This window comes from Crinia signifera, chromosome 19 (genome assembly GCF_055691185.1).
Source record: "Crinia signifera chromosome 19, ASM5569118v1, whole genome shotgun sequence".
Classification (NCBI taxonomy): Eukaryota; Metazoa; Chordata; class Amphibia; order Anura; family Myobatrachidae; genus Crinia; species Crinia signifera.
Window position 1 is genome coordinate 73,070,427 of NC_139226.1, and position 16,372 is coordinate 73,086,798.

Below are 16,372 nucleotides of genomic sequence, written 5' to 3' on the forward strand. Positions count from 1 at the left end.
AAGACAAAAAAGAGGTGCAAGATGGAATTGTCCTACGGCACTCCCACCCAAACTAGGCCCCAAAGAGCACATTATTCAAAAGACAAAAAAGAGGTGCAAGATGGAAGTGTCCAAGGGCACTCCCACCCAAACTAGGCCCCAAAGAGCACATTATTCAAAAGACAAAAAAGAGGTGCAAGATGGAAGTGTCCAAGGGCACTCCCACCCAAACTAGGCCCCAAAGAGCACATTATTCAAAAGACAAAAAAGAGGTGCAAGATGGAATTGTCCTACGGCACTCCCACCCAAACTAGGCCCCAAAGAGCACATTATTCAAAAGATAAAAAAGAGGTGCAAGATGGAAGTGTCCAAGGGCACTCCCACCCAAACTAGGCCCCAAAGAGCACATTATTCAAAAGACAAAAAAGAGGTGCAAGATGGAATTGTCCTACGGCACTCCCACCCAAACTAGGCCCCAAAGAGCACATTATTCAAAAGACAAAAAAGAGGTGCAAGATGGAATTGTCCTACGGCACTCCCACCCAAACTAGGCCCCAAAGAGCACATTATTCAAAAGACAAAAAAGAGGTGCAAGATGGAAGTGTCCAAGGGCACTCCCACCCAAACTAGGCCCCAAAGAGCACATTATTCAAAAGACAAAAAAGAGGTGCAAGATGGAATTGTCCTACGGCACTCCCACCCAAACTAGGCCCCAAAGAGCACATTATTCAAAAGACAAAAAAGAGGTGCAAGATGGAATTGTCCTTGGGCCCTCCCACCCACCCTTATGTTGTATAAACAGGACACGCACACTTTAACAAACCAATCATTTCAGCCACAGGGTCTGCCACACGACTGTGGCTGAAATGATTGGTTCGTTTGGGCCCCCACATCACAAGCTGCCATTTAATATGTCCCTGCACAAACTGGCTCTACAGAGGCAAAAGGTCGTCCTCATCCTCATCCAGCGATTCCTCACCACCATCAGTATCTTGTTCTTCCTCACCCTCACAGAGTATTAATTCGTCCCCGCTGGAATCCACCACCACAGGTTCCTGTGTACTTTGTGGACGCTGGTCTTTCTCGTAGAATTGATAATTCATTTTTATGAACATCATCTTCTCCACATTTTTTGGAAGCAACCTCCTACGCTTATTGCTGACAAGGTTCCCAGCTGCACTAAAAACTCTTTCGGAGTACACACTGGAGGAAGGGCAACTGAGGTAATATAGAGCCAGTTTGTACAGGGGCTTCCAAATTTCCTTTTTTTTCTGCCAGTACTGGTAAGGACTCTCTGACATGCCTACTTGGGTGCTGTCACCCATATAATCCTCCACCATTCTGTCAATGGTGATAGCATCATAGGCAGTGGAAGTAGACATGTCAGAAATTGTTGGAAGGTCCTTCAGCCCAGACCAAATGTCCAAACTTGGTCCTTTATCACCACCAGCGGGGGGTTTAGGAAATCGCAGTTGTTTCCTTGCAGAACCAGTTGCTGGAGAAAATGAAGGAGAAGGTGCTGCTGAGTCACTTTCCACTTCAGAAGATGACAGTTTTCTAACCAGCAGTTCTTTGCACTTCTGCAGGCTTGTGTCCGCCGGAAAGAGTGACACCACGTAGGCTTTAAACCGAGGATCGAGCACGGTGGCCAAAATGTACTCCTCTGATTTCAAAATTTGTACCACCCTCGAATCCTGGCAAAGCGTATGAAGGACTTCATCCACAAGTCCCACATGCTTAGAGGACTCGCTCCGTCTCAGCTCCTCCTTCACTTTCTCCAACTGTTTCTGCAAAAGCCTGATGAGGGGAATGACCTGACTCAAGCTGGCAGTGTCTGAACTGACTTCACGTGTGGCAAGTTCGAAGGGTTGGAGAATCTTGCACAACACTGAAATCATTCTCCACTGTGCTTGAGTCAGGTGCATACCCCCTCCTTTGCCTATGTCATAGGTGGATGTATAGGCTTGAATGGCCCTTTGCTGCTCCTCCATCCTCTGAAGCATATAGAGGGTTGAGTTCCACCTCGTTACGACCTCTTGCTTCAGCTGATGGAGGGGCAGGTTCAACAGTGTTTGCTGCCGCTCCAGTCTTTGGCATGCAGCCGCCGAATGACGAAAGTGGCCACAAATTTTTCGGGCCACCGAAAGAGTCCCCTGCACAGCTCTGTTGTCTCTTAGAAAACTCTGGACCACCAAATTTATCGTGTGAGCAAAACAGGGCACATGCTGGAATTTGCCCTGCTTTAATGCCCGCACGATATTGCAGGCATTGTCTGACACCACAAATCCCCAGGAGAGTCTAAGAGGGGTAAGCCATTGCCCAATGATTACCCTCAGTTTCTGTAAGAGGTTATCGGCGGTGTGCCTCTTACGGAAAGCGGTTACACACAACGTAGCCTGCCTAGGAAGGAGCTGGCATTTCCCAGGTCCTACTACTGGTGCTGCTGCTGTTGTTGCTGCTGGACAAGGTGATTCATCTACCCAGTGGGCTGTCACGGTCATGTAATCCCTAGTCTGCCCTTTTCCACTTGTCCACATGTCCGTTGTTAAGTGGACAGTGGGTATGACCGCATTTTTCAGGGCACTGAGAACACTTTTATGCACTTTACTGTACAGCTTCGGTATCGCCTGTCTAGCGAAGTGGAATCTTGACGGTATTTTGTAACGGGGACACACTAAGTCCATCAATCGTCTAAATCCTACTCCAGCAGTTATGGACACCGGAAGCACATCTAATACAATCAGATCTGCTAGGGCCTCAGTTACCCGCTTTGCCATTGGATGACTGCTGTCATACTTCATCTTCATGGCAAAGGACTGTTGGACAGTCAATTGCTTAGTGAAATAAGTGTTCCGACTTCCCCTCCGGGATGATGAATGACTCCCAGCAGCAACAGCAGCAGCGGCAGCAGTAGGAGGCGTAGCAATGCAGGATCCTCCAGAAGAATCCCGGATAGGAGAGGAGTCAGTCAGGCAAGTAACATGGCCTATAGGACTACTCCCAATCCTCATTGAGGAAGAAATTGACGAGGAGGGACTTTGCGGTGTAGTTGGGCACGTGGACACAACAGGACAAAGGGATTTAGTTGTCCCTGGACTGTGTACATTCTTAGCCACAGTTTCTGAACTAAACAGCAACTTATGAACGCTCTTCAAGTGACGTAGAAGGGAGGATGTCCCTAGGTGGGAAACGTCCTTACCCCTGCTTATTTGAGCTTTGCATAAGCTACATATGGCAAAACAATTGTTGGACGGTTTGGGATAAAAATAATTCCAGACCGAAGAGGTGGATTTATTGGTCTTCTGTCCAGGCATGGTGATGCCCTTTGGGATCTCACGGACAACAACTGTCTTGCCCGGTGCCTCATTTAAGCAAACCGCATCAGCATCGTCCTCCTCGTCAATTTCTCCCTCAGCACCAGCTTCATCAATATCCTCCTCCTGGTGTACAACACTGACACCTTCATTATCGACATCTGCAACTGCACTGTCTGTGATCCTTCCAGCACATGCAGAGGGTGTGCTGCGAATGCTGAAAGGAGCATCCTCTTCCCGTACAGTGATGGGAAGGTCAGGCATCGCAACCACCAACACCCTTGGACTCTCCACTGGGATTTGTGATACCATGTCTTCTTTGGAAGGCAGAGTTGTTTGCTGGATTTTTGTTGGTGACACCTTAAATCTCTTAAATTTTAAAGTGGGAGAAGGAGGAGGAGGAGGAGGAGGAGGACTTTGATCATCTTGTGAAGCTGAGCCACTAGTCATGAACATAGGCCATGGCCGTAGCCGTTCCTTGCCACTCCGCGTTGTAAATGGCACACTGGCAACTTTAAGTTTCTCCTCCAATGATTTGCTTTTTCTTTTTAAGGGCCTTTTACTCAACTTTGGCTTTTTGGATTTTACATGCCCTCTACTTTGACACTGGGCATCGGCCTTGGCAGACGACGTCGATGGCATTTCATCGCCTATGTCATGATGACTAGTGGCATCAGCTTCAGAAGCACGAAGAAGTGGCTCCTCATCTTTTCCTTTTTTTTTATCCTCCATATTTTGGATATCTAACGGTAGGCAGCGGTGTCAGCAAACTGGATACCGAGATATCAGCTGGTTGTTGTCACTATCCAGTGACAACAGCAGCAAGATACAAAAGTGGATATATATCAGTAACACAACAAGTGGCGTCAGCAAACCAGAGTTATGTACTGCGATATCTAACGGTAGGCAGCGGTGGCAGCAAACTGGATACCGAGATATCAGCTGGTTGTTGTCACTAGCCAGTGACAACAGCAGCAAGATACAATATTTATTTTGTGGATAGTTACACTGGTAGGTAACACAACAAGTGGCGTCAGCAAACCGGAGTTATTTACTGCGATATATGTAATGGGAGCGGTGGCAGCAAACTGGATACCCAGATATCAGCTGGTTGTTGTCACTAGCCAGTGACAACAGCAGCAAGATACAATATTTATTTTGTGGATACACTGGTAGGTAACACAACAAGTGGCGTCAGCAAACCGGAGTTATTTACTGCGATATATGTAACGGCAGCAGTGGCAGCAAACTGGATACCCAGATATCAGCTGGTTGTTGTCACTAGCCAGTGACAACAGCAGCAAGATACAAAAGTGGATACACTGGTAGGTAACACAACAAGTGGCGTCAGCAAACCGGAGTTATTTACTGCGATATATGTAACGGCAGCAGTGGCAGCAAACTGGATACCCAGATATCAGCTGGTTGTTGTCACTAGCCAGTGACAACAGCAGCAAGATACAATATTTATTTTGTGGATAGTTACACTGGTAGGTAACACAACAAGTGGCGTCAGCAAACCGGAGTTATTTACTGCGATATATGTAACGGCAGCAGTGGCAGCAAACTGGATACCCAGATATCAGCTGGTTGTTGTCACTAGCCAGTGACAACAGCAGCAAGATACAATATTTATTTTGTGGATAGTTACACTGGTAGGTAACACAACAAGTGGCGTCAGCAAACCGGAGTTATTTACTGCGATATATGTAACGGCAGCGGTGGCAGCAAACTGGATACCCAGATATCAGCTGGTTGTTGTCACTAGCCAGTGACAACAGCAGCAAGATACAATATTTATTTTGTGGATACACTGGTAGGTAACACAACAAGTGGCGTCAGCAAACCGGAGTTATTTACTGCGATATATATGTAACGGCAGCAGTGGCAGCAAACTGGATACCCAGATATCAGCTGGTTGTTGTCACTAGCCAGTGACAACAGCAGCAAGATACAAAAGTGGATACACTGGTAGGTAACACAACAAGTGGCGTCAGCAAACCGGAGTTATTTACTGCGATATATGTAACGGCAGCAGTGGCAGCAAACTGGATACCCAGATATCAGCTGGTTGTTGTCACTAGCCAGTGACAACAGCAGCAAGATACAATATTTATTTTGTGGATAGTTACACTGGTAGGTAACACAACAAGTGGCGTCAGCAAACCGGAGTTATTTACTGCGATATATGTAACGGCAGCGGTGGCAGCAAACTGGATACCCAGATATCAGCTGGTTGTTGTCACTAGCCAGTGACAACAGCAGCAAGATACAATATTTATTTTGTGGATAGTTACACTGGTAGGTAACACAACAAGTGGCGTCAGCAAACCGGAGTTATTTACTGCGATATATGTAACGGCAGCGGTGGCAGCAAACTGGATACCCAGATATCAGCTGGTTGTTGTCACTAGCCAGTGACAACAGCAGCAAGATACAATATTTATTTTGTGGATACACTGGTAGGTAACACAACAAGTGGCGTCAGCAAACCGGAGTTATTTACTGCGATATATGTAACGGCAGCAGTGGCAGCAAACTGGATACCCAGATATCAGCTGGTTGTTGTCACTAGCCAGTGACAACAGCAGCAAGATACAAAAGTGGATACACTGGTAGGTAACACAACAAGTGGCGTCAGCAAACCGGAGTTATTTACTGCGATATATGTAACGGCAGCAGTGGCAGCAAACTGGATACCCAGATATCAGCTGGTTGTTGTCACTAGCCAGTGACAACAGCAGCAAGATACAATATTTATTTTGTGGATAGTTACACTGGTAGGTAACACAACAGGTGGCGTCAGCAAACCGGAGTTATTTACTGCGATATATGTAACGGCAGCGGTGGCAGCAAACTGGATACCCAGATATCAGCTGGTTGTTGTCACTAGCCAGTGACAACAGCAGCAAGATACATTATTTATTTTGTGGATAGTTACACTGGTAGGTAACACAACAAGTGGCGTCAGCAAACCGGAGTTATTTACTGCGATATATGTAACGGCAGCAGTGGCAGCAAACTGGATACCCAGATATCAGCTGGTTGTTGTCACTAGCCAGTGACAACAGCAGCAAGATACAATATTTATTTTGTGGATAGTTACACTGGTAGGTAACACAACAAGTGGCGTCAGCAAACCGGAGTTATTTACTGCGATATATGTAACGGCAGCGGTGGCAGCAAACTGGATACCCAGATATCAGCTGGTTGTTGTCACTAGCCAGTGACAACAGCAGCAAGATACAATATTTATTTTGTGGATACACTGGTAGGTAACACAACAAGTGGCGTCAGCAAACCGGAGTTATTTACTGCGATATATGTAACGGCAGCAGTGGCAGCAAACTGGATACCCAGATATCAGCTGGTTGTTGTCACTAGCCAGTGACAACAGCAGCAAGATACAATATTTATTTTGTGGATAGTTACACTGGTAGGTAACACAACAAGTGGCGTCAGCAAACCGGAGTTATTTACTGCGATATATGTAACGGCAGCGGTGGCAGCAAACTGGATACCCAGATATCAGCTGGTTGTTGTCACTAGCCAGTGACAACAGCAGCAAGATACAATATTTATTTTGTGGATACACTGGTAGGTAACACAACAAGTGGCGTCAGCAAACCGGAGTTATTTACTGCGATATATGTAACGGCAGCAGTGGCAGCAAACTGGATACCCAGATATCAGCTGGTTGTTGTCACTAGCCAGTGACAACAGCAGCAAGATACAAAAGTGGATACACTGGTAGGTAACACAACAAGTGGCGTCAGCAAACCGGAGTTATTTACTGCGATATATGTAACGGCAGCGGTGGCAGCAAACTGGATACCCAGATATCAGCTGGTTGTTGTCACTAGCCAGTGACAACAGCAGCAAGATACAATATTTATTTTGTGGATAGTTACACTGGTAGGTAACACAACAGGTGGCGTCAGCAAACCGGAGTTATTTACTGCGATATATGTAACGGCAGCGGTGGCAGCAAACTGGATACCCAGATATCAGCTGGTTGTCACTAGCCAGTGACAACAGCAGCAAGATACAATATTTATTTTGTGGATAGTTACACTGGTAGGTAACACAACAAGTGGCGTCAGCAAACCGGAGTTATTTACTGCGATATATGTAACGGCAGCAGTGGCAGCAAACTGGATACCCAGATATCAGCTGGTTGTTGTCACTAGCCAGTGACAACAGCAGCAAGATACAATATTTATTTTGTGGATAGTTACACTGGTAGGTAACACAACAAGTGGCGTCAGCAAACCGGAGTTATTTACTGCGATATATGTAACGGCAGCGGTGGCAGCAAACTGGATACCCAGATATCAGCTGGTTGTTGTCACTAGCCAGTGACAACAGCAGCAAGATACAATATTTATTTTGTGGATAGTTACACTGGTAGGTAACACAACAAGTGGCGTCAGCAAACCGGAGTTATTTACTGCGATATATGTAACGGCAGCGGTGGCAGCAAACTGGATACCCAGATATCAGCTGGTTGTTGTCACTAGCCAGTGACAACAGCAGCAAGATACAATATTTATTTTGTGGATACACTGGTAGGTAACACAACAAGTGGCGTCAGCAAACCGGAGTTATTTACTGCGATATATGTAACGGCAGCAGTGGCAGCAAACTGGATACCCAGATATCAGCTGGTTGTTGTCACTAGCCAGTGACAACAGCAGCAAGATACAAAAGTGGATACACTGGTAGGTAACACAACAAGTGGCGTCAGCAAACCGGAGTTATTTACTGCGATATATGTAACGGCAGCAGTGGCAGCAAACTGGATACCCAGATATCAGCTGGTTGTTGTCACTAGCCAGTGACAACAGCAGCAAGATACAATATTTATTTTGTGGATAGTTACACTGGTAGGTAACACAACAGGTGGCGTCAGCAAACCGGAGTTATTTACTGCGATATATGTAACGGCAGCGGTGGCAGCAAACTGGATACCCAGATATCAGCTGGTTGTTGTCACTAGCCAGTGACAACAGCAGCAAGATACATTATTTATTTTGTGGATAGTTACACTGGTAGGTAACACAACAAGTGGCGTCAGCAAACCGGAGTTATTTACTGCGATATATGTAACGGCAGCAGTGGCAGCAAACTGGATACCCAGATATCAGCTGGTTGTTGTCACTAGCCAGTGACAACAGCAGCAAGATACAATATTTATTTTGTGGATAGTTACACTGGTAGGTAACACAACAAGTGGCGTCAGCAAACCGGAGTTATTTACTGCGATATATGTAACGGCAGCGGTGGCAGCAAACTGGATACCCAGATATCAGCTGGTTGTTGTCACTAGCCAGTGACAACAGCAGCAAGATACAATATTTATTTTGTGGATACACTGGTAGGTAACACAACAAGTGGCGTCAGCAAACCGGAGTTATTTACTGCGATATATGTAACGGCAGCAGTGGCAGCAAACTGGATACCCAGATATCAGCTGGTTGTTGTCACTAGCCAGTGACAACAGCAGCAAGATACAATATTTATTTTGTGGATAGTTACACTGGTAGGTAACACAACAAGTGGCGTCAGCAAACCGGAGTTATTTACTGCGATATATGTAACGGCAGCGGTGGCAGCAAACTGGATACCCAGATATCAGCTGGTTGTTGTCACTAGCCAGTGACAACAGCAGCAAGATACAATATTTATTTTGTGGATACACTGGTAGGTAACACAACAAGTGGCGTCAGCAAACCGGAGTTATTTACTGCGATATATGTAACGGCAGCAGTGGCAGCAAACTGGATACCCAGATATCAGCTGGTTGTTGTCACTAGCCAGTGACAACAGCAGCAAGATACAAAAGTGGATACACTGGTAGGTAACACAACAAGTGGCGTCAGCAAACCGGAGTTATTTACTGCGATATATGTAACGGCAGCGGTGGCAGCAAACTGGATACCCAGATATCAGCTGGTTGTTGTCACTAGCCAGTGACAACAGCAGCAAGATACAATATTTATTTTGTGGATAGTTACACTGGTAGGTAACACAACAGGTGGCGTCAGCAAACCGGAGTTATTTACTGCGATATATGTAACGGCAGCGGTGGCAGCAAACTGGATACCCAGATATCAGCTGGTTGTCACTAGCCAGTGACAACAGCAGCAAGATACAATATTTATTTTGTGGATAGTTACACTGGTAGGTAACACAACAAGTGGCGTCAGCAAACCGGAGTTATTTACTGCGATATATGTAACGGCAGCAGTGGCAGCAAACTGGATACCCAGATATCAGCTGGTTGTTGTCACTAGCCAGTGACAACAGCAGCAAGATACAATATTTATTTTGTGGATAGTTACACTGGTAGGTAACATAACAAGTGGCGTCAGCAAACCGGAGTTATTTACTGCGATATATGTAACGGCAGCAGTGGCAGCAAACTGGATACCCAGATATCAGCTGGTTGTCACTAGCCAGTGACAACAGCAGCAAGATACAATATTTATTTTGTGGATAGTTACACTGGTAGGTAACACAACAAGTGGCGTCAGCAAACCGGAGTTATTTACTGCGATATATGTAACGGCAGCGGTGGCAGCAAACTGGATACCCAGATATCAGCTGGTTGTCACTAGCCAGTGACAACAGCAGCAAGATACAATATTTATTTTGTGGATAGTTACACTGGTAGGTAACACAACAAGTGGCGTCAGCAAACCGGAGTTATTTACTGCGATATATGTAACGGCAGCGGTGGCAGCAAACTGGATACCCAGATATCAGCTGGTTGTCACTAGCCAGTGACAACAGCAGCAAGATACAATATTTATTTTGTGGATACACTGGTAGGTAACACAACAAGTGGCGTCAGCAAACCGGAGTTATTTACTGCGATATATGTAACGGCAGCGGTGGCAGCAAACTGGATACCCAGATATCAGCTGGTTGTTGTCACTAGCCAGTGACAACAGCAGCAAGATACAAAAGTGGATACACTGGTAGGTAACACAACAAGTGGCGTCAGCAAACCACAGTTAAAAATTTAATTACTGAGTCTGCGATATCTAACGGCAGCCAGTGGTGTCAGCAACAACAACAACTTAATTTTTTTTTTTTATATTTTTATATATTTTTAATTTTTTTTTTATTTTTTTTTATATACTCTGAGAGGTAGGTACAAGGTAGTGGCACTGGCAACAACAGAGGTGACTGCCTGGTAGGTGTTTACAACCATATAACAGGTAGCCAGGCAGCACAAAAACCCTCTCTGGCAGCACAATAAAAATTATTAAACCCCCCTCTGTCTGTAGTATTCTGTAGCAGGCTAGCAGCAGCAGTGACACAATTAGAGATGAGCAGGCTATAGCAATATAGAAAGAAAACCCCCTCTGCGGCAGTACAATAAACCCCCCTCTGTCTGTAGTATTCTGTAGCAGCAGCAGTGACACAAATTACAGATGAGCAGGCTACAGCAATATAGAAAAAAAAATCACTCTCCAGCAGCACAATAAAAATGATTAAACCCCCTCTGTACTTGCAGCTCTTTAGCAGCAAGCAGCAAAGTGACACACACAACGCTCCAGCAAACCCCCCTCACGGAGCAATAAATAAAACCCCCCTCTCTGGCAGCACTGCTGCCTGCTCTGCGTCGCCCCACAGAATGAAGATGGCGGCGGCGGGTCCCGGCTTTTATGTAATCCGGATCTCGCGAGAATCCGACGTCACCAATGTGACGTCGGGCCTCGATTTCGGCTCCGGGCCTGCGCGGGAGTCCTCGGACGTCCTGGATCCGGATTCGGATTCAGGACGTCCGTGCGGATCCAGGTCTCGGAGATCCGGACCCGCTCATCACTAGTAAAAAGACCTACAGGACATGATATTAGCAGGGGGTCTTAAATTAAACTACTAAAGAGGCTCAACACTGTTTAGCTGCCAAAAGCAGTTGGAATTGGGCCTAAACAGTGTGGTAAGTCTTTAGGTGATGGCTATTGTGTCTGTTTGACCTCTTCCAAATGTCTGTACTGGCAATAAAAAGAAAAAGTTTCCAATTTAAATAGCTAGAGAATAAAAACAATTTGCCAGTAATGTGAAAAAACCTACAGCACCTTGTGTTCCCATGTAGTCTCCCACCCAAGTACTAACCAGGCACAACACTGCTTAGCTTCCAAGATCAGACGAGATTGGGCCTATCCAATGTGGTATGGCTGTATGTGAGATATATGCACTTTTTTGCTCTCTTCTACTTCTATCACCATGTAAGCTAATAAAAAAGTTTCCTAACTGTATTGGCTTACTGAAAAAAATCATGTGTTGGTAATGTAAAAAGACCTATAGGACATGATATTAGCAGGGGGTCTTAAATTAAACTACTAAAGAGACTCAACACTGTTTAGCTGCCAAAAGCAGTTGGAATTGGGCCTAAACAGTGTGGTAAGTCTTTAGGTGATGGCTATTTTGTCTGTTTGACCTCTTCCAAATGTCTGTACTGGCAATAAAAAGAAAAAGTTTCCAATTTAAATAGCTAGAGAATAAAAACAATTTGCCAGTAATGTGAAAAAAACCTACGGCACCTGATGTTCCCATGTGGTCTCCCACCCAAGTACTAACCAGCCCCAACACTGCTTAGCTTCCAAGATCAGACAAGATTTGGCCTATCCAATGTGGAATGGCTGTAGGTGAGATACAGGCACTTTTTTGCCCTCTTCTACTTCTATCACCAGGTAAGCTAATAAAAAAGTTTCCTAACTGTATTGGCTTACTGAAAAAAATCATGTGTTGGTAATGTAAAAAGACCTCCAGGACATTATATTAGCAGGGGGTCTTAAATTAAACTACTAAAGAGGCTCAACAATGTTTAGCTGCCAAAAGCAGTTGGAATTGGGCCTAAACAGTGTGGTAAGTCTTTAGGTGATGGCTATTGTGTCTGTTTGACCTCTTCCAAATGTCAGTGCTGGCAATAAAAAGAAAAAGTTTCCAATTTTAATAGCTAGAGAATAAAAACAATTTGCCAGTAATGTGAAAAAAACCTACAGCACCTGGTGTTCCCATGTGGTCTCTCACCCAAGTACTAACCAGGCACAACACTGCTTAGCTTCCAAGATCAGACGAGATTGGGCCTATCCAATGTGGTATGGCTGTAGGTGAGATACATGCACTTTTTTGCTCTCTTCTACTTCTATCACCATGTAAGCTAATAAAAAAGTTTCCTAACTGTATTGGCTTACTGAACAAAAATCATGTGTTGGTAATGTAAAAAGACCTATAGGACATGATATTAGCAGGGGGTCTTAAATTAAACTACTAAAGAGGCTCAACACTGTTTAGCTGCCAAAAGCAGTTGGAATTGGGCCTAAACAGTGTGGTAAGTCTTTAGGTGATGGCTATTTTGTCTGTTTGACCTCTTCCAAATGTCTGTACTGGCAATAAAAAGAAAAAGTTTCCAATTTAAATAGCTAGAGAATAAAAACAATTTGCCAGTAATGTGAAAAAACCTACAGCACCTGATGTTCCCATGTGGTCTCCCAACCAAGTACTAACCAGCCCCAACACTGCTTAGCTTCCAAGATCAGACGAGATTGGGCCTATACAATGTGGTATGGCTGTAGGTGAGATACAGACACTTTTTTGCCCTCTTCTACTTCTATCACCAGGTAAGCTAATAAAAAAGTTTCCTAACTGTATTGGCTTACTGAAAAAAATCATGTGTTGGTAATGTAAAAAGACCTACAGGACATGATATTAGCAGGGGGTCTTAAATTAAACTACTAAAGAGGCTCAACACTGTTTAGCTGCCAAAAGCAGTTGGAATTGGGCCTAAACAGTGTGGTAAGTCTTTAGGTGATGGCTATTGTGTCTGTTTGACCTCTTCCAAATGTCTGTACTGGCAATAAAAAAAATAAAAGTTTCCAATTTAAATAGCTAGAGAATAAAAACAATTTGCCAGTAATGTGAAAAAACCTACAGCACCTAGTGTTCCCATGTGGTCTCCCACCCAAGTACTAACCAGACCCAACACTGCTTAGCTTCCAAGATAAGGCCTATCCAATGTGGTATGGCTGTAGATGAGATACAGGCACTTTTTTGCCCTCTTCTACTTCTATCACCAGGTAAGCTAATACAAAAGTTTTCTAACTGTATTGGCTTACTGAAAAAAATCATGTGTTGGTAATGTAAAAAGACCTACAGGACATGATATTAGCAGGGGGACTTAAATTATACTACTAAAGAGGCTCAACACTGTTTAGCTGCCAAAAGCAGTTGGAATTGGGCCTAAACAGTGTGGTAAGTCTTTAGGTGATGGCTGTTGTGTCTGTTTGACCTCTTCCAAATGTCAGTGCTGGCAATAAAAAGAAAAAGTTTCCAATTTAAATAGCTAGAGAATAAAAACAATTTGCCAGTAATGTGAAAAAACCTGCAGCACCTAGCGTTCCCATGTGGTCTCCCACCCATGTACTAACTAGGACCAACACTACTTAGCTTCCAAGATCAGACGAGATTGGGCCTATCCAATGTGGTATGGCTGTAGGTGAGATACAGGCACTTTTTTGCCCTCTTCTACTTCTATCACCAGGTAAGCTAATAAAAAAGTTTCCTAACTGTATTGGCTTACTGAAAAAAATCATGAGTTGGTAATGTAAAAAGACCTACAGGACATGATATTAGCAGGGGGTCTTAAATTAAACTACTAAAGAGGCTCAACACTGTTTAGCTGCCAAAAGCAGTTGGAATTGGGCCTAAACAGTGTGGTAAGTCTTTAGGTGATGGCTATTGTGTCTGTTTGACCTCTTCCAAATGTCTGTACTGGCAATAAAAAGAAAAAGTTTCCAATTTAAATAGCTAGAGAATAAAAACAATTTGCCAGTAATGTGAAAAAAACCTACAGCACCTGATGTTCCCATGTGGTCTCCCACCCAAGTACTAACCAGGCACAACACTGCTTAGCTTCCAAGATCAGACGAGATTGGGCCTATGCAATGTGGTATGGATGTAGGTGACATACATGCACTTTTTTGCTCTCTTCTACTTCTATCACCATGTAAGCTAATAAAAAAGTTTCCTAACTGTATTGGCTTACTGAAAAAAATCATGTGTTGGTAATGTAAAAAGACCTATAGGACATGATATTAGCAGGGGGTCTTAAATTAAACTACTAAAGAGGCTCAACACTGTTTAGCTGCCAAAAGCAGTTGGAATTGGGCCTAAACAGTGTGGTAAGTCTTTAGGTGATGGCTATTTTGTCTGTTTGACCTCTTCCAAATGTCTGTACTGGCAATAAAAAGAAAAAGTTTCCAATTTAAATAGATAGAGAATAAAAACAATTTGCCAGTAATGTGAAAAAACCTACAGCACCTAATGTTCCCATGTGGTTTCCCTCCAAATTACTAACCAGGCCCAACACTGCTTAGCTTCCAAGATCAGACGAGATTGGGCCTATCCAATGTGGTATGGCTGTAGGTGAGATACAGGCACTTTTTTGCCCTCTTCTACTTCTATCACCAGGTAAGCTAATAAAAAAGTTTCCTAAATGTATTGGCTTACTGAAAATAATCATGTTTTGGTAATGTAAAAAGACCTAGAGGACATTATATTAGCAGGGGGTCTTAAATTAAACTACTAAAGATGCTCAACACTGTTTAGCTGCTAAAAGCAGTTGGAATTGGGCCTAAACAGTGTGGTAAGTCTTTAGGTGATGGCTATTGTGTCTGTTTGACCTCTTCCAAATGTCAGTGCTGGCAATAAAAAGAAAAAGTTTCCAATTTAAATAGCTAGAGAATAAAAACAATTTGCCAGTAATGTGAAAAAACCTACAGCACCTGGTGTTCCCATGTGGTCTCCCACCCAAGTACTAACCAGGCCCAACACTGCTTAGCTTCCAAGATCAGACGAGATTGGGCCTATCCAATTTGGTATGGCTGTAGGTGAGATACAGGCACATTTTTGCTCTCTTCTACTTCTATCACCATGTAAGCTAATAAAAAAGTTTCCTAACTGTATTGGCTTACTGAAAAAAATCATGTGTTGGTAATGTAAAAAGACCTACAGGACATGATATTAGCAGGGGGTCTTAAATTAAACTACTAAAGAGGCTCAACACTGTTTAGCTGCCAAAAGCAGTTGGAATTGGGCCTAAACAGTGTGGTAAGTCTTTAGGTGATGGCTATTGTGTCTGTTTGACCTCTTCCAAATGTCTGTAATGGCAATAAAAAGAAAAAGTTTCCAATTTAAATAGCTAGAGAATAAAAACAATTTGCCAGTAATGTGAAAAAACCTACAGCACCTGGTGTTCCGATGTGGTCTCCCACCCAAGTACTAACCAGGCACAACACTGCTTAGCTTCCAAGATCAGACGAGATTGGGCCTATTCAATGTGGTACGGCTGTAGGTGAGATACAGGCACTTTTTTGCCCTCTTCTACTTCTATCACCAGGTAAGCTAATACAAAAGTATCCTAACTGTATTGGCTTACTGAAAAAAATCATGTGGTGGTAATGTAAAAAGACCTACAGGACATGATATTAGCAGGGGGTCTTAAATTAAACTACTAAAGAGGCTCAACACTGTTTAGCTGCCAAAAGCAGTTGGAATTGGGCCTAAACAGTGTGGTAAGTCTTTAGGTGATGGCTATTGTGTCTGTTTGACCTCTTCCAAATGTCAGTGCTGGCAATAAAAAGAAAAAGTTTCCAATTTAAATAGCTAGAGAATAAAAACAATTTGCCAGTAATGTGAAAAAACCTACAGCACCTGGTGTTCCCATGTGGTCTCCCACCCAAGTACTAACCAGGCACAACACTGCTTAGCTTCCAAGATCAGACGAGATTGGGCCTATCCAACGTGGTATGGCTGTAGGTGAGATACAGGCACTTTTTTGCCCTCTTCTACTTCTATCGCCAGGTAAGCTAATAAAAAAGTTTCCTAACTGTATTGGCTTACTGAAAAAAAATCATTAGTTGGTAATGTAAAAAGACCTACAGGACATGTTATTAGCAGGGGGTCTTAAATTAAACTACTAAAGAGGCTCAACACTGTTTAGCTGCCAAAAGCAGTTGGAATTGGGCCTAAACAGTGTGGTAAGTCTTTAGGTGATGGCTATTGTG

The 16,372-nt window shown here is 43.8% G+C and overlaps 2 non-coding genes and 9 pseudogenes across 2 annotated transcripts; all 11 read right to left on the reverse strand.

The window, feature by feature from the left end:
• Positions 1-11,371: 11,371 nt before the first annotated feature.
• Positions 11,372-11,490, reverse strand: LOC146044262 (5S ribosomal RNA; annotated as a pseudogene).
• A 346-nt stretch (positions 11,491-11,836) lies between these two features.
• On the reverse strand, positions 11,837-11,955 carry LOC146044319 (5S ribosomal RNA; annotated as a pseudogene).
• Positions 11,956-12,301: 346 nt separating this feature from the next.
• Positions 12,302-12,420, reverse strand: LOC146043980 (5S ribosomal RNA; annotated as a pseudogene).
• Positions 12,421-12,766: 346 nt separating this feature from the next.
• LOC146043961 (5S ribosomal RNA) lies at positions 12,767-12,885 on the reverse strand (annotated as a pseudogene).
• Positions 12,886-13,232: 347 nt separating this feature from the next.
• LOC146044372 (5S ribosomal RNA) lies at positions 13,233-13,341 on the reverse strand (annotated as a pseudogene).
• A 345-nt stretch (positions 13,342-13,686) lies between these two features.
• LOC146044238 (5S ribosomal RNA) lies at positions 13,687-13,805 on the reverse strand (annotated as a pseudogene).
• Positions 13,806-14,151: 346 nt separating this feature from the next.
• LOC146044143 (5S ribosomal RNA) lies at positions 14,152-14,270 on the reverse strand (annotated as a pseudogene).
• Positions 14,271-14,615: 345 nt separating this feature from the next.
• LOC146044209 (5S ribosomal RNA) lies at positions 14,616-14,734 on the reverse strand (annotated as a pseudogene).
• Positions 14,735-15,079: 345 nt separating this feature from the next.
• LOC146043285 (5S ribosomal RNA) lies at positions 15,080-15,198 on the reverse strand. Its single transcript, XR_014464278.1, has one exon. It is a non-coding gene; the product is annotated as a 5S ribosomal RNA (ribosomal RNA).
• Positions 15,199-15,543: 345 nt separating this feature from the next.
• On the reverse strand, positions 15,544-15,662 carry LOC146044053 (5S ribosomal RNA; annotated as a pseudogene).
• Positions 15,663-16,007: 345 nt separating this feature from the next.
• Positions 16,008-16,126, reverse strand: LOC146043687 (5S ribosomal RNA). Its single transcript, XR_014464679.1, has one exon. It is a non-coding gene; the product is annotated as a 5S ribosomal RNA (ribosomal RNA).
• Between the last annotated feature and the right edge of the window lie 246 nt (positions 16,127-16,372).